The following is a 19640-nucleotide window of genomic DNA, read 5'->3' on the forward strand; positions in this document are numbered from 1 at the left end:
TGTGTGTATAAATATTTATATATATATATATATTGTCCTTGCATTCTTTCTTGTGTGACACCCCTGAATGAAAGGCTCATTAGTATGCAGATTAGTATGCAGTCTGCTCAGGTGAGAACTGCCTAATTATTCATGAGGGGGTTGGGCCGTTCCGCCCATCCGCATATTGCCTTTGCAAACAAAAAAAATGTTTTTCACAATTTAAAACAATCTATTGTTTTATGTGAATGATTAGGCAGAATGATTTTCAGATCAATTTGAAGCAAAAACTCTAGGCGACAACATCCACTAGTCAAAAGTCTTGTGGACAGATATTTAGTATGTTATTTTGTGGCCTTATATTAGAAACTTTAGTTTTTAGTTTTTTCAATAACCACGCATAAACAATATTCTCTCAAAAATACAAACATGTACATACATGTTGATAACATATTATGGTAGCCTTGTGTGTGCTATATAGAGTGTAATTTCACCTGTGCCATTAATATGTTTATAAGCAACTGAAAAAAGCACAAATGTCAGAGCATGCCAAAACATCTCAAGGACCCCGAAAACACCTCAGACGGTTAACTAGAGCAGTGCAGCACCCAGACTACAGATTAGAGGAGTGCACGCTCGCAACGGGGAAAGCTGGACAACATTAGTTCATCATATATCAATATCGTAACGAATAGAAATAACTTTAAATAATGTATAGTTATCTGCATCTTTCCGTCTCTTATGTATAGTTTTTAAACATGCAAACAGTTTGCCGCCCGTGGTAATGAACAACCTGCTTGTTAAAGTGAATGTATAATCCTGTAGCCTATCTGAGGCAAAATTACTAAATATGCATCGCGAGTTATATATTTCTAACTCCAAACAATTGGCCACCGAACCAGCTGATAAAATCTTCCTTTGATTCGATACGTGATTACAACTTGAGACTCAAATTAACCGATCGCATTTTACTGATGCAGAAGACGCGCGCGTGCACACGCACTGAGGGAGCGCGGTGTTTACCGGGCTATATGTTCAAATAATGACGCAGGTACAAGGTGTGTATAATTTAAACTAGGCTACTTTGTCAACACTAACAGTAGCTGGTTGTAGCAACAACGAGAATGCAACCCACACGAGTGAAGCATACATACATAATCAAACACAAGGGGCTGCATATTCCAGATCACCCCAGGCACTGGAGTCAAGAGACCCTTCGTTGTTTAACTAAAGGAAGAACATTGTCAATGTTTTATAATTTGGCAAGAACAGATCTGTTCAGAAATGGTGAAACAAGAGGCCCTAACAAGAAGTCACCTGACCCCTGCGACTAGACAGACTGAACCATTCAGGGTCTCGAGCTAACTTTTTCCCCCCTCATCAATTATTATATCTCCTTAAGGCTGAAAAAGTGGACTTGCATACAAAACTACCCTTTGTCTTGAAGACAACCATTTGCGAACTAAACCCTCACGTGGTACACACCACGGATGCGACAAATGCTGACCATAAGGATACACACACACACACATAAGGACTTTCCTCCAATTCTCCAATACCAATAAACTCATCCCAGAACAATTCTTGACTGACCCATATTTAAAATTATATAACATAACGTAATTATATATTGTGTTTACAACCCCTGTATGTGTCTATTCTGCTTAGATCACATCTAAGTCATGTAATTGTTTTAAATATTTGAGATACTGGAATGAAAGTGTCGTGTTTCCTATCATTATGCTTGTATGTGTTTAATTCAAAAGATGGCTCGATTGAAATCTGTGTAAAAATGTTTATGTTCTTAAAATGGAAATTATGTCTAAACTGAATACTCTGTTCGAGCTGATGAGTAAGCAGACCACAGAGAACACATGATTCGCGATGAGAGAAAAGGGGGGGGATAGAAAAGACCCCCTTCTCAAATAACCATATAGTATCTTATTGTCCGAATTCCAAATTCCTCCAGGAGGCGGGACAAACATTTTGAGTTTAAAATCTTAGACCCGAACACAGAATCTCGCTCTTGTGAGGCTCTCTTGTGTTCTCGTTCTCTTGGGCTCTCTCTGGTTCTCTGGGGCTCTTGCCCTCTGCTCTTTGATGCTCTTGCTCCCTCCCTCGGAAAAGGTCTCGGCAGAACAAGCCGGGTGGAGCCGACGATGGTTATAGTAACCATGTAGACGCAGAGACAAATGACCCAAATCAAGATATGGGTTAAAACAGATTTAATTCAAGCCATCTCGTCTCACCTTACTTTCTTTCCTTTGTTTTCTTTTCCGTTAAAAGTCTCGGTTCTAAGTTAAGTTTTGCTGCAAAGTTTTGTTTAAAACGTTTCGACTGCAACACGCTTCCAACTTCAAAGACTTTCATCCATCCGCCAACACACCACGTGACTGGCTGCCCAAGATCTAGCAAGCACGAGGAGACCGCCAGCCAAAAACAACGGACCCGGGGAACACCTTCACACCGACAAAAGGGAATCCCCAAAAGCAACGCAAGGACAAGCAAGTACCTCCAGACTTTTAGCTGAAACTGGTGCATTTTAATATCAAATTGAATTACCCGCCTAAGAAACGATAAAAGGGTGAAATTAATTATTGATGGTTCGTTCAGGTCATGTCTTTTAAGTGCATATAGAAACTTGGGATCTCACCATCTAACTCCTAAAACTCATTATTTCTCACTCTCTGTCTTTCTTCAACTTGTATGAATGCGTGTGCGTGTGTTTGTGTTATATTAGTTTTATGTGTGTTAGTCATAGGCTTATAATCAATAAAGTATTGTTTGTATTTGAAAAGAGAAGCATTACTTGTGTTATGTGCTTACAGATTTATTGTCTTGAACTTCGATCTAAGTTACCTATGCTTTGACCCTTGATTTATTTCTTAATTTAGCTGTTAGCTGGGAATTAGTCTTTCTTGGCCAAGAAGATATTATATTTCCTAGAATTAATAATTGTTTAGGCTTTCCGTTCATTGGATGAACTGATAAACTGATCATACTATTGATTTTGCTACAGCAAATTCTGAAAATAATTCAATTATTAATTATTGATCATAATCCGTTATGAATAATAATTAATTATATTTATACGTGCGTATAATCGCTACATGGTGTTCGGTTTTCAAACTGCTGCTCTCCTTCTAGTCACTTCTGAACTTCTATTGATTAAAGCGCAGGGTGACGGGTTGCCAGATATCACAAAAAGAGCAAAACAAGCCCCTTAAAAACGCAGTGTAGCCTAAGCAGACATGGCAAAAATGTACCGGGGAACACATTTAAACATAACTAGTATTACTATCCTACAAAATTAAAAGGAAATAACTTATTTATCATGAATAGAATAGTTCAATATAAAATATTCAGATATTATAAACTGATTGATGAAGCATAACATGAGATTCAGAAACACTTTATTTAAAGTTTAATTGCACCTATGAGTTGTATTTAATATCAATCAGTTGGGGGACGTTCATCTAAAAGTTGTTGAGTGTGTTTTGTTTATATTTAGCTATCTAAATAGTTTACCAAAGAAATAATTTACCAAATAAGAGAAACAGAAAACAATGTGAAGTACTTTTCATTTCTAAAGTATTTGGGTTTATTTATTATACAAAGCCCTTTTTGTCGATTTTTTGAGAATAACTACATATATAAATAACTATATCGTGAAATATATCGTTACCGTGAAATAAAATTAGTCATACCGTGAAATAGAATTTTGGTCATACCGCCCACCCCTAGATCACGCAATCTAGAGCCCCCTCTACGAGAAGGCTATATGCGTCTAAATGGTCTGTGTTCTCCAAATGGTGCACCGACAAAAATTTGGACCCCAGAACGGGTGAGGTTTCGCAGGTGCTCGGTTTCCTTCAAGAGCTGCTGGATAAGGGCAGGTCCCCATCCACGCTCAAAGTATACGTGGCGGCCGTTGCAGCCTTCGCTGAGTCGAAGCAAGGCCGGTCACTAGGAAGGAACGAGCTGGTCATCCGCTTCTTAAGAGGAGCCAGAAGGATGAACCCTCCGCGCCCACCTTCGGTTCCTATATGGGATCTCTCCGTGGTCCTAGAGGCCCTAAAGATGCATCCCTTCGAACCATTAGATTCAACGAATCTAAAATACCTCTCGCTCAAAACCGTTTTTCTTTTGGCTCTGTCATCAGTTAAACGTGTGGGGGACTTACACGCGCTATCTGTTAGCGCAGCGTGCCTTGAGTTTGGCCCGAATTACTCTAAACTCATCCTCAAACCGAGACATGCCTATGTGTCCCGAAGGTGATTGGCACTACCTTCAGAGCACAAGTCATTTCTCTGTCGGCTCTGCCAGCATCCGACAGCGTGAGCAGCGACAGCCTCCTCTGCCCTGTCAGGGCACTGAGAGCTTATGTTACGCGCTCCGCCCCCTTCAGACGCTCCGAGCAGCTCTTCGTTTCGTTTGGCGGGCGCCAAAGGTCTCGCCGCCTCGAAACAGTCCCTATCCAGATGGATAGTGGACGCGATTTCTGCTGCCTACGCGTCAAAAGGTCTGCAATGCCCTCTGGGCATCAGGGCTCATTCCACAAGAGGCATGGCCTCGTCGTGGGCATGGTCCAGTGGAATTTCCATTCGCGACATCTGTATGGCGGCGGGCTGGGCCTCCCCGTCTACATTTGTGAGATTCTATAATCTGGAAGTTCCCGCCTTGCAGGCTAGACTTCTCTCAGTCTAATGTGTGTATGATCTGCCCACATCACTGGTGCGCAGGCTACCTCAACGTTAGCTCTCCTGGTTGAGCTGCACTAATATGGGTGGATATACATGTACATGCAGCCCGGCGCCGCCGCTCTGCATTCCCCATGGGTGCTTATGTTTATACATGTGTCGGCCGCTTGCTGGCCGCCTGAATTTCCCACTTTCAATGTTCCCCGGGTTGGGACTCATAGAGTGGATGCTGGGCGCGCACGGCGTTGACAGTGTTCCCGTAGCGTAAGCTACACTTACGCAATACAAGAGAACCTCTCGTAAGAGAACATACTCGGTTACCTAACGTAACCTCGGTTCTCTCTAGAGAGGGAACGATTATTGCGTAACCGGCCTTGCTAAGCGCCACGAGCGATTTTCGCTTCAGATCATGAAAACCTGGGAAGCAGCCTCTGAGCCCCGCTTTTATATGCTAAGCCACACCCTCCTTGCGCGGGCTGTGACGCGTAGTGGGCACGAAGCGCCACCATTGGGCGTGACGTCACGCCAGGCTCACTGGTAGGCTGCTGCAGTTGCCGCAGGGCAGCCAATGAGCACGCTAGACAGCCTGCTCTAGGTCTGCAATTGCTGCACTGCGTTGACAATATATACAAAATTAAGGATAATTTTGCCTTCAATATCTCGAGCAAAGATGCCCGTAGCGTAAGCTAAACTTACGGAATACTCGTTCCCTCTCTAGAGAGAACCGAGGTTACGTTAGGTAACCGAGTACGTTTTACAGTCTTGTTTAGTTTCTTTGTCATGGTTTTCATTGGTTTCTGATTAGTCCTCACCTGTTCCCTGTTCTGTTGATTATCATCCTCAAGTGTATTTAAGCCCACTGTTCCTCCAGTTCATCGTCTCATATTAATGTTATGTGAATGTGTACAGTTTTCTAGTTATTTCTTCATTAATGTTTATTAGTTCATTCTTTGCATGCACCTCGTCTTTAGATTTTAACTACACACCCTGACAGAAGTTAGGTATTTTTTTTTTCTAAGTTTACAAGAAGGGACCAATCCAAAAGTAAATTTTGTAAATTCCTTTTGACCACTATCAAGCACCATATGGTATCTGTTGCACTTTGCGGTAATGTAAATGTATTTTAAATATGGACACTTTTATTATTTAAATGCTGGAAGGAACCGGTTTAAAAGAATACTATTACGTCACCACTCAACTTCAGTGAGTGGGAGCTGTTAAGAAGAAAAAGAAAAAAAGACAGAACAAAATCACTTAATCTTGTGAAGTGTGAAATTTTAGTACAAGTTGTACAAGTAGGTCAAATGTTTACTTTTATATAAATAAAAGTTTGTGTTATTTCTTGTTCAGATGAAGATGATGAAAAAGGTTCAAACAGGTTTCTACAAACAAAATGTTCTTTAATAAACCAAACTCAGATAATCCAAATGCAAGAAGGCAGAGTGTCTATACACAAACAATACCAGACAACTGAAGAGTGCACAGAACAAAACTAAATACAAAGGTTGCTGAGAGCCAAATGATAAACATCTGTGACAATTAATGAATAACCATAACAGGTGGTGGGAACTGAGACAGAAAAACAGGAAAGTTAATGAAAACAAAATAAGAGTCTGTGGTAATGAACAAAAAATAAATAAATAAATAAACTGATTGTTACATAATTTACATAAACTGCATTTCAAAATGTATTATTAATATTCGCTTAGCTAATGCTTTTTGTTATGCCTGAAGCATTCTAAAAGTAAACAGTTCAAACCATTTGTATAAATCTTCTTTTTAAAGCAGTTCTGTCAGGTCCATTAAGTCAAGAACACACAGACAAAATAATTTAGAATTTAATTGAATAGATTGCAAACAGGTTGATGTTCCTGAATTGAAATTTGGCGGTATGGCTCTGTCCAGGGAGTCCTCTGACCTTTCATGAGCACCATGAAATAGCAGAGAGTCAGAGGACAGCAGCAGCAGCATTAGGGAACGCTCACACAGTTTTAGACTGTGAGAGCTAAAATATCCCCCCAAACAAAACCACACCTGGCAATCCTCTGTGATACAGAGGATGATTTATTTGACTACATGAGCTATTCCCCCCAAAACAAAATTGAGTGTCTCGAACGGTGTCGACTGAGCCGCCCTAATTTAGTGATTTATAATATTAAAAATATTAATTAATTACTGAAATGACTAATCAAGACCGCAATAGCTAAAACATGCTGTTACCAAGATTATCTGTCTTTAAACTGTTTGACAGTCTACAGTGTAAGCTCTATGGATAGATGACTAATCCACCTCTGAGAACGAGCTAGATGAATAAATTAATAGCTGATAGCGCATTCAGGGGCGTTAACTGAGCAGAGCGCGAGAAAAATAATGATCAAATGTGTTTTATTAACGAAAAAGAAATCAGAGACTTGAGCTCATGGCTTTCTGGGCGTCAAGAATATCCCGAACATCGGGACGGAGGTATCGTTCGTAAGCAGCAGAAACCACCGCCCCATAGCTTAAAGAGTTAAACCGGAGCGAGTGTCGCCGCCGTAGTTGCTGCACAATGCGTAAGAATGAGCTGTATACGGTCCGGAGGCAGTCCGCAGAAGTTAATTCCTATCACAGCAAGCTGCTTGAATCTGCGCTGCATAGTGGTAAAAGCCAGCGTGAGCAACGCGATCAGTTGCCAATGACAACAGATAACGCATGTAGCCAATATGATCGCATAAGCATTTTTATGAAAACGACTAGTTAGATATGCCCAAATGCCACACGGATAGCATTAACAAGAAGCATGTTGCCAACACACTGATAGCTTTTAGCAATGAATATTAAAGGAACTTAGCTTCGTGAAGATTTTCAGAGATGAATGGAGAATGAATCACGTCGAGTCCTGTGTCAATATTGCAGCAGCAGCGAGCCAGCAGAAGCGAGCAGCAAGCATGTATGAGCTAGGGATGGCTGCCGCGAAACAGTCGTTCCGAAGCTTTGCGAGATCCCGAAGCGCAGATGTTTCGAAACACTGATTTGAAGCGTGATTCAAAACACCCATGTCACGTGACTATGGCCAAACGAAGCCTCGAAGTGTTTCACTAAAGGCCAATTTATACTTCTGCATCGAGTGTACACCGTAGTGTACGGCGTAGGCTACGCACGTAGGCAACGCCGTCATGAGCATTTATACTTCTGCGTTTAGGTCTGCGTTGCTCTGCAGTACAGCGCCGAAACGCTAGTTGGCGGCGGAGGGTTTTAATGTTCCACTGTGTTTAGATTCCTCGCGGCAAGAAGAAGAAGATTCCTCGCGGCTGTTTTGAGTTTAGGTTACTACAAGCAATGGCGACTGAAAGAGAGCAGATCATGTTGGAGTTGGAGCTTATCGAGGTGGAAAAGGTAAATTTTTAGTTTTTTTAACAGTTTCGCTGTACTTAGAATTTAAAAATGGCGGGCGGTGCAGAAGAACACGCCGGAAATGCATAGGAGGAAACGCGATGCTACCAAGCCGACCAATCACAGATCTTGCGGTCCGCGTCGTCGCGACGTGTAGTTACATTTTTGAGGAGGTGCGCGTCAGGTTACGGCGAAGGGTACGGCGTATGGTACGCGTCTGTGCGTATGCTATGCCGTAACTACTGCGCGCACCCGACGCAGAAGTATAAATTGGCCTTAAGTGTTTCATCAGGTGTGATCCGCCGAATCAGCGTTTGATTGACACGGTCGGGAACAACAGACCACACAATCGCACATCTGTATAAAAGTGAAATCAACGCATATTGACCTCGTGGGTTTTTGTGAGAGGAGTTTGATTTTGAGATAGCGGATTTTTGGTGATAGTGACATTTATAGTGCGATTTGTTTAGTTATATTTAGGCTTAAATGTACACAACACATTGACTGATAGGCTAGAGACACAGAGTATAGTGACACATTAATAGATACATAGATATATAGACAGCTAGATTAATAGATAGATAGATACAGATAGATTAAAGATAGGCTACATAATATAAATACATTGATAGATTATAGATACATATTATACATATCTAATTACATAGATAGATTAGAGATACATATCTAGATAGATTTGGATAGATAGATAAAATGGAGGCTCCCCAGAAGAGATTCCGTACATCTGTGGTGTGGGAGCATTTCCATTTAGAAACCCCAAATAAAGTGAGATGTGTGTGATCGGCAGCTCGCCTGCAACAATACATCATCCAGTAGAAACACAGGACAGTTTATGGGAACTTTTTGATACTCATATCATCAAACCCAGATGATACACAATGCCACAGCTGATGCCAAAGTGGAAGTGAAAAAATACATCAACGTCAGCAGTAATCTTTCCTCGTTTGTATGTATTAGCTAAAAAATATCTTTGCATGCCAGCAACAAGTGTCCCTTGTGAGAGGATTTTTTCAAAGGCTAGAGAAATTATCTGTAAAAAAAGAAGTAGGCTAAGTAAATAAAAATATGTAAAAAAGTGAGACATTGTGGCTTGATTTATTTTATTAATATTCATTTTGCAGGACCAAAATAACATTATGCACAATGAGGAGCCTATAGGTTACAAGATTCACATATTAGAAAAGTAAAAAAAAAAAAAAAAAAAAATCATGGCTTGTCAAGGTTGTTTCAGATCAACACCTGCAAGTGACCACTAGGTGTCACCGTGGAGACGGGTGTCGGATTGATTCGAAGCCTCGAAACAATATGAACCATTTGATTCAACTGTTTCATTGCTTCACGAAGCCTCGATCTGCCCATCACTAGTATGAGCAAGGTGAATGAGCTTTAAATAGCGCCTTGTTTGAGCTTTGCCCATTGAGCAGCGAGGGGAGTTAACCAGCTAATGCAGCTCAGCTGGAGCAGATCAGCTGACGGGACAGTGTTGATAGCAAATAGCATAAGCAGCGGCTTGACTACCTGGCCTGCCAGAACTGACGCTGACGCTCAATTTTATCACAATAATAATTAGTTACAGTCTTTGTGTAACTAAAGGTCATGGAGACACTTTTCTTTGAATTGAATGTCAAAAGCCTCTTGAATAAATTGTTTAAATTGAGCTTTTGAGAAATTATCCCATTCAAAGGTGCATTTTGCTCAGGTTGTGGCATTAAAACGTTGGTGTGACATAGAGATACATTTTTAATTAAAGTATAATAACATTTGTGGGTAGTTTCCATTGAATTAAGATACTACATACTGTTGGTTATAAGCTATTGAAATAGATGCTTCCAGAGGTCAAAGATCCTCTTCTTAATATCATTAATTCATCTTTGTCATTAGGATACATACCAAAAACTTTTAAGTTGGCTTTGATTAAACCGCTTGTTAAAAAAAAACACCTTCTTGATCCTACAGAATTAGTCAATTACAGGCCGATCTCGAATCTACCTTTTCTGTCAATAATACTAGAAAAGGCAGTATCCTCACAACTATATTCCCTTTTAGAAAGAAATGGTATCTGCAAGGATTTCTTCCATACCTATACCCAGCTAGAAATTTTACGTTCCCAGAACGTTCTGAGAACGTCCCTGCTGGTGTCAAGGACGTTGCCTGGTAACGTTCCCACAACGTTCCCAGACAGTCACGATGTGGAGTTCTTTAAAGGGGTCATATAATGCCATTTTTGTACAAGCTAATATGATTCTTTAGGGTCTAAATTAAAAGTTTGTAATATACTTTAATTAAAAATTCTCATTAGTATTGTAAGAAAACACTTATTTTACCTGGTTAAAAACAGCTCTGTTTTCAGCACGCCGTTTCAGTGCATATGACTTTAAATGATAATGACCTTCAACAATGACCGCGCCGGTCTGTGTTGAAACGCTGCTGTCAATCAACAATCGTGGGAGGGGCTTCCGACCGTGTGACCTCACACGGTCGGAAGCCCCTCCCACGATTGTTGATTGACAGCAGCGTTTCAACACAGACCGGCGCGGTCATTGTTGATATGCTGGAGCACTGTCTATGAGCAGAATGGCATCTAAGCGATTGTGTTGTTCTGTTCTTGGGTGTAATAACGAACACAGCAGTCATTTTAATGTTCCTAAATCCGAACCGCTTAAGACGCAGTGGCTGAGTTTTGTTTTCAAAGGGAATATTCCCCACGAGCAACGTCAATGCTCTCACGTTTGCGCGAATCATTTCACACACCAGACTGCTTTATAAACGAGGGTCAGTATAAAGCTGGTTTTGCTAAGAAGCTGCTCCTGAATAAAGGATCGGTACCAACTATTTGTGTTCCTGCTGAACCTCCAGAAGAACTGAAGTGAGTGTAATGTTTTATTAATCTTTATATTAATATTTATATTAATCTTTGCAAATCGCTAGCTGCACGCTTCACAATGAATGTGTAACCCATGTTAAAATATGACATAAATAAGAATAGTTTAAAAAGCTGCATAAATAAGTTTGAAAGTTAAGTGATTTGTTTAATGTAAGTTAGTTAATCAGAGTTAATTAAAAATGTTAATACAACAATTTAATGTTTAAGATTAAAAGTATGCTGACAGAAAATTCATGTCACTGCCCCTTTAAGGGACTAGTGACGCTAGACGCAGCACCTCAGTGGACGCTGCAGCAGAGACCTGAGGGAGAGAACGAGCTGTGTTTAATAAGCAGAGAAAAGAGTGAAAAAGTTGATTTTGCAGTTGAAGAACATAACTTACCTGGTCGGGAACTGACAGGGATTTTATGAGAACTAAGCCACACCGGTTTTGGTGAGTTTGTGTTGTTTTCTCGCATTTTGCCGTGTTGTAAATTTTTTTTTCTTCTTCTCTGGCGGAGAGCTAACACTAAAAACGTAGCTGTTTACAAGGAAATGCTTCGCCATAAACTGTTTACCAGTTAATATTTCGGGTTTATGAAAACTGTGAATGTTATAAAAGTGAATGTATGTTTTGTAAATGAAAGATGTGTGCGGAAATGGAGATGTGAGTTAAAAGACCGCTCCGCCGCCATTTTATGAGGTGAAAAATCACCGTAGCAGTAACGTTACAACTCAGAGACTGTGAAACATTCATTTGTGTAATTTGAGGATTTAAAAAGAGATTTATTGTGTTTATGACCTGTTACACAGGTCAGGTTTTTTTGCTTGGTTTGAAGCTTGGTCGGAGCGAAGATTGGTCTGCAGTGTGCGGGCGCGCACGTGCGCAGACGGGATTCAAGATGGCGAGCCAGACCCAGATTTTCAACTCATCCTTTCCATCGCGTCAGTGAGGAAATCTCCTGCGTATGGTGACTTGCCGCCAGAGTGGTAGGAGTATCAGGAATTGGATTTGAACTGAACTGGAAATTGATTGAACTATTATTTTTGGACTGATTTGAACTGGATCTCTCCATTGAACTGAATCTTTTCATTGAACTGAACAATTGAACTCACATTTGGCCTTGAACTTGAATTTAAGGTTTCATATTTTTATTTTCATATTGAGTTCATATGTTTGAATGTGATTTGAACTGTTGTGGTCCACTTTGATTGGTTGTGTAAGTTGAAGGTATTTTCTTACCTGTAAAAGAAAGGAAAAGAGTTAACTCAGGAAGATAAATGGGAATCCTAAAATAGGTGCAACCTAGGAAAAGACTAGTCTAACTTAGATTAGTTAACCAAAATAAATAAGGTGAACCAAATAACAAAAATAGAGTGAAATATCTTTTCATTTATTATACCTACCTCAATATTAAGAACCTGCAGGGAATATTTTTCTTGTTTTTTTCCTTGGACTGTATATTCCATGTGTGTTTTGCATTCAGTAAAATTGCCGGCCTTTTATATATAAAGAAACGGTCTCTGGTGTAATTATTTTTGCTCCCCACTCCTTAGAACCTAGAACTGGTCCAGTGGCGCAGTAAGTGGTGTGATACCGGTGCTACAAATGCGTCTAAGGTTTACACTCAGGGTACATTACGGCATGTTTTCTATGTACGACGTTCTCAATATAATTCATAATCCCACGTTTATACTGAACAACGCGTTATGGTTATTGTGTTATTGTGTTACAAACGTGTACGCACAGAACAGAGGGGCGGGGTGAGCGAAGCTCATTATCATTTAAAGTCATATGCACTGAAACGGCTTGATTTGAGGCAGGGGAAAACATAGAAAGAGATTAAAAAAAAACAATGGATGGATTTTTATCATTTTATGATGGTTGTGTACAGGTACTGCCAAGACACATTTCAGTACAATCAACTTGTAAAAGTACATGTACCATTATATGACCCCTTTAAAGGGTTTAGGGACGTTATTTGGAGGACCTTCAGGGAACATTCAGGATGTTCTGGGAACGTTTAGAGGACAATATTTAATTCAGAAATCCAATGTTTCCAAAACATTATGAGAACGTCCCGCTGGTGTCAGGAACGTCGCTTGGTAATGTTCCCACAACGTTCCCAGACAGTCACGATGTGGAGTTCTTTAAAGGGTTTGAGGACGTTATTTGGAGGACCTTCAGGGAACATTCAGGATGTTCTGGGAACGTTTAGAGGACAATATTTAATTCAGAAATCCAATGTTTCCAAAACATTCTGAGAACGTCCCGCTGGTGTCAAGGACGTCGCCTGGTAACGTTCCCACAACGTTCCCAGACAGTCACGATGTGGAGTTCTTTAAAGGGTTTGGGGACGTTATTTGGAGGACCTTCAGAGACCATATTTAATTCACAAATCCAATGTTTCCAAAACATTCTGAGAACGTCCTGTAGAACTTTTAGGGACCAACTTAGAATATTATTTGTTTATCCTATTAAGGTCTTCTGTTATATTTAAAGAATAAGAAGCTTTCCCCGCTTCAACCTGATCTGCAGGCTCTGTGTGTGTGAAAGGAGTTTTTTTTTAATATACTGTGTACATTTTGATGCCATTGTTGCTGAGCTTAAAACGTCTGCATTCTTGATTTTATAATAACAATTGTAAAAGACTGTTTTACATCAACGAGCCAAATAGTGGGATCACCACAACTTTTTTCCCATGGAAAAGTGGTGTAGCCTTTACCAAATAATAGGAAAAAATGACAATAAAAGAAAAGAGACAAAAATAATACAAACATATTCTAAAGACCCTCGCATTGAACTTTATGCCGCTTAGATTTCGTAAGGAGACCTTGCAGGCTATGTAAACAAGAGTTAAAATAAGCAAATTGGAATAGGCCTAGTGCTTACAATAGCTTGTTTATCTAAAAAAAAGCCAATATAGCCTGACCATCTACGCGAGAATGGTTCATTAAAATAACTTTACATGATAATCACATTGGCTTTTTCTGGCTCGCTGTTGGTGAAGAAAACAGGAAAAAGACCGCCGTCAGGTGTCCGTCCGAGAAGGGTCCAGCCCGCATACAAACCAGATAAACGTGACAGAAGTTGACGGAAGTTGAACCTCGGTTCGTCCCACGTCACCGCGCACAAAACGTGATGTATATGAGAATGTTCTCATTAAGTTAGTCATAAAACGTTCTCATATGGTCAACAGAGAACCATATGGGAACGTCCTTTTTATGTCCTCTTGTAATGTTGCTATGTGACCATAAAATAACCAATATGGAACCCCTAAAGTCACATAAAGAACGTCATTGTATGACCAACTTAGACCCATATGAGAACGATTCGATTACATCCTCTTTGTACCGTTGTTGTGTGACCATAAGATTACCCTTACGGAACGTCCCCCTAAAGTCATATAAGGAACGTTATAATATGACCAACTTAGAACCATATGCGAACGCTCTGATTATGTCCTCTGTGTAACGTTGTTGAGTGACCATAAAATAACCAATATGGAATGTTGTAATTTCAAAGTGAAGGCTTAGAAGACCCCATAGTTAAAATCACTCTTTTTTTCCTTCTTGGACAACCAACCAATACCAGTCTTCAAAAGATTGTGTCATACATAGCAACGGGGTCAGCCCCGCCTCCTCACTAAGATGAAAGTTGTTGTCTTTTCCTTACTCAGAGTTGCTCTCAGATCAGTCCCGAATCGCTCTTAAGCTAAGACTCCTACGTAAAAGTTTTTAAGCTAAATTAAGAGTTTTCTGAGAGGATTCTTAGAATCTTTATGAATACGGGTCCTGATCTTTTCCACATTTTTCCGTTTTGTTGGTTCTTTGAACATCCTATTCTCTGCTTCTGTGTAAGACACATCATCTTCCCCCATGTTTTCTACATCACTGTTCAACAACCCAGTTTCTGCAGCTACAGAAGTGTCTGAAGTATCCCTACCTTCATTAACTGATTCCGTCGAGGTCGATTCAGCTTCCACATGGCCCTCAACAGATGTTCCTTCCCCAACAGGTTTATCCACGGTCGGCACAGCTTCAGCCAGACCGACCTCAGCCAGTTTAACAGTAACTTTAGGCCTAGTATCTTTAGTTAAAACACTATCCTTACTACCTCCAGCTGCATTCTTATCGGGACATGAACGTATTAAGTGGCCCGATTTACCACATCCAAAGCACTTCATTTTGTCAGCAGTAACAAACACGACATATTAAAAATCGTCCACACGGAAATTTAGAGCCAAGTCCAATTCTGCGTCATCTTTGATGATCATGAACGCGGATCTTCTGAATGAAACTATATGTTTCAATAAAGGAGATTCGCACCCGATCGTAATCTTTTTGATCGGCGAAACTAACTTCCCATAACGTGACAGTGCTTGTTTCAAAATATCATCACTGAGAAACGGAGGGATATTTGATATTGTGATCTTTTTTGACAGTAACAACAGCGGTAAAACAGGTGTAAGTATTTTATCAATGATTATACCTCTCGCAACCACCTTGTTTGCTTTTTCCACTGAGTTAAAAAAAAAATCACGGTCTGAGAATGTTTTGATGAACAGAGAATGTTTTGATGGCCAACAATCTCTCCTACACCCAGACAACAAGCCTCCACACTCGCCACGGATACGATCTTAACTCCGTGACGGCGTGTTAGGACATTGAGCCAGTCCCAGCCTGAGCTGCCATGCTTTCTAAGAAAGCAGGCAGCACAAACAAAACAACACACAAGATAAATACTAAATCAAACAAACAAACTTAGAAGTAAAAAGAAAAGAAAAGAAAATATAAGGAAAAGAAAAAAACAAATACACGCGCTCAAAGCTCGAGCTCTCACACACGCTCCACAAACGCCCACGCATGCGCAGAGAGAGAGAGAGAGAGAGAGAGAGAGAGAGAGAGAGAGAGAGAGAGAGAGAGAGAGAGAGAGAGAGAGAAATGGAAAAGGAAAAGTTGGGGCAACCCTTTGTTAGAGACAAAAGTGAGAAGCTTCATGCTACATAGGCTATAAGTCAAGTCACCTTCATTTATATAGCGCTTTTAACAATATAGATAGTTTCAAAGCAGCTTTACAGTGATAATAGGAAATTAAAGTAACAGAGATTGTTTTGGCTTTACAGCAGCTCTAGAATAAAGTTAATGTCCAGCTAAAGATAGTTTTGATTGATTCACTTCTGTTGCAAAGATCATATTAACTTGAGGGTTAGAACGGTGTCGTGTTAGCATCATCTAAGGCGCTCCGGTCCGCTCATTCGCACAACAACAGTGCCTGGTGGCTCGAGAATGCAAACCTTGAAATAGGTTCCAAGGTGCAAGCCTTGAAAAAAAATTAATAATAATAATAATCTTTGTGCAAACTTAAAAAAACGCAAACCTGTGAAAACACTGACGTGTATACACGTGCACGTGTATTATGTGTCTACCCAGGTAGAAGGTGACGTTCCCGCGACCATGGGTAACGTTTCCTAAAAGTTCTCTAAAGGTGACGAACATTCCGAACCTTTACAGAACATTAGGGACGTTCCTGAAACGTCCTCTTTTGTTAATGAAAGTGCTGCAGTTCAACGTTCCTTAAATGACTTTAGGGGGACGTTCCGTAATGGTAATCTTATGGTCACATAACAACGTTACAAAAAGGGCGTAATCAAAACGTTCTCATATGGGTCTAAGTTGGTCCTATTATAACGTTCCTTATAGGACTTTAGGGGGAAGTTCCGTAATGGTAATCTTATGGTCACATAACAACGTTACAAAGAGGATGTAATCAAAACGTTCTCATATGGGTCTAAGTTGGTCATACAATGACGTTCTTTATGTGACTTTAGGGGAACATTACATATTGGTTATTTTATGGTCACATAGCAACATTACAAAGGGGACATAATAAGGACGTTCCCATATGGTTCTCTGTTGACCATATGAGAACGTTTTGTGACTAACTTAATGAGAACATTCTAATATGGGTCTAAGTTGGTCATAAAAATAACCTCCCTTATAGGACTTTGGGGCGACCAGGGGCGGAGTAGGACCAAAAAATCAACCGGGAAATTTTGTAGACCACCGGCCCTCGTCGCCGGCAGCGCCGGAGTAAGAGTTCAGAGGCCCCTGGGCACAATGTCTTGTAGGCCCCCTCTTAGGCAGGCCAAAAATTTATATTTTGTCCAAGGACATTTTAATATGGCATTTACAGTTTTAATGACTTAAAAGGAACTTTGTTGTACTATGCTGGATTAAAGTTCATAAATGGTTGTTCTTTCACATAGGATTTTATGTTGGGTGGACCTCTGTGCCTCTAGGGGGGTTCGGGGGCATGCTCCCCCGCAAGCAAATTTTGTACATTTTAAGGTTAAATGTATCAATCTGGTGCTCTTTGAGAGATCAAAATTAAGAGCTTCAACCCATGAACTGCTCATTGAACAAAGAAAAAGCATTGATTTGTACATGGACATTAAAGAGGGCTCAAACATCTTTTTAGTTATGAGAGTCTCAGTCTACATTACATTATCAATGGTGTTTTAGGATGCCAAACAATTATTATAATACTGTAATAATGATTTATATAATTATTCCTATGACGTAAAATCCATATAGCCTATAAAATAAATGTACTGTAAAAATGAAAATGAATATTTCCAAAGTATATTTTATGTCTACATTACACTATAGGCCTAGTAGCCTATAGCAAAATTAAAATACTTTTGTCCTAATTTCTTCACTGGCAAGAAATAAACCCTTGAGCTTTTATAGGAGAAAACACCAGATCACCGTGCTGAGCAAAGAGCGCACTTTTCTTTCAATCACGCAGCACAGACAGGATGCCTATACTTAATTAAAGTCTTGTGCTGTTTTATAAAGGCACAAAGCCATATCATGGTTTCGATTTTCGTTGTCAAAATATAACGCTAGAGACCTTTATGGTATAGGCGGTACAGTTTACATCTCATATGTGTTGGGAAAAGGGAGAAGAGAGTGTTCGGCAAAAGGTGGATTCGAACTTGGGTCGAACGCGTCAAAAGCTGCTTTCAAGCACTTCACACCCTACGACCTACGCCACTGTAGCTACATCGTGACGCGTGTCTTTTTGCTGAAAAGACAGGCACTTAGTGCAAATATACGCTCCGTTATCAAAAATGTAAAAAAAAACTTTTTTTTTTTTTTCGCTTGGGCCTCAAGTGCGCATGGCTATAACACTTAACATGGTATAACTATTATCAGACCGGCCCTCGCGGGCCTCGAAACACTACCGGCCCACCGGGGAAACTCCCGACTCTCCCGATTGCCACTCCACCCCTGTCTTGTACCGTTAAACATGTATACAAAATTTCAATATGCAAATGATATGCAGATGAGGATATGCATAGTAAGTTATAATCTCCATATATGGTTATTTCGGGGTGGAGACGCATGTGAGCACAATCTTCCGCTGACTGGGATTTATAAAGTGAATTCTGCGCAGGTTCTGGCGTACGCACGGTTTTATAAGTCTGAATATTTTTTTGCGTATGACATTTTTGGCTTTCGGGTACACTTTTCTTACACTTTTAGTAAGGATTCAACGGACAGTTTTATAAATGAGGCCCCTGGCCTGCCGGGTATTTTAAGTTGAGGTGCTATTTGTTTTTATATTAGACTTTTTTATATTGACTGTTGCACTAAAGTCCAAAAGTGAAGAATTTATGTTATTTATTACTTGATTGTTCAAGCTACCTCACAGAAGTGCTCTGTTTGTTAACAGAGTTGTTGAATGTTAAAATACGGTGAATTAAATAAAAAATAAGGAACATCCTGGATATGTTTTTTCGCTCTTCTTTATTCTTTTTTTATGTATTATAGAAGTATCGGATCGGGATTCGGTATCGGCAGATACTCAAAATCAAATGACTCGGACTCGGACTCGAGGGCAAAAAAACCTGACCGGGACATCCCTATTGTAAAGGAATATTTCCCTGATCTAATGCAGTCAGAAGTCTATTAGCAGATGGGTGCCTTTCAAACAGGGAGGTTTATCGTTTGAAAAAGATTGTGAGGAAAGTTGGCACGGATTTAAATGAAAATGAAGACTAAGAACATTGGTAATCTGATTTTGCTTGTGTTTTTTTTGTTTGTTTATTTATTTTAGTATGGCTGAAGTGCGGATTGCCTCCTTGAATGTTAATGGTGCTAGAGATTACAGAAAAAGAGCTGAGCTGTATGAAATTATCAAGCTGAAAAAAATAGATGTCACTTTGATTCAGGAAACAAATAGTGACGTGAACAATGTTAATGATTGGATGAAGGAATGGGAAGGCTTATCTTTTTTCAGTCACAACACCACGTTAAGTGGGGGAGTAGCAATATTATTTGCAAAAACATTTAATCGAAGTTCATATCAAGTTAAAAAGTTTTTGAAGGGTAGACTTTTAAAAGTGAGAGCACAAGTGGAGAATTATAATTTTGTTTTTATTTGTGTGTATTTCCCCAACTCAACAATTGATAGGATGTGGTTTTTAGATGCATTATGTTCTGTTTTACAAGATGTTTCTAATGATGATTATTTATTTATGGGAGGAGATTTTAATTGTACAGTGAGTAATTGTGACAGAAATCATATTGAACCCCATATGCCGTCAAGAAAACGTCTAATTCAAATAATAAATAAGCATGAGTTAAGTGACGTGTGGAAGTTTTATCATGAGGATAAAAGACAATATACTTGGGCA

This window comes from Rhinichthys klamathensis, unplaced genomic scaffold (assembly GCF_029890125.1).
Source record: "Rhinichthys klamathensis goyatoka isolate OS25496 unplaced genomic scaffold, OSU_Roscu_1.1 h1tg000225l_1, whole genome shotgun sequence".
Lineage (NCBI taxonomy): Eukaryota > Metazoa > Chordata > Actinopteri > Cypriniformes > Leuciscidae > Rhinichthys > Rhinichthys klamathensis.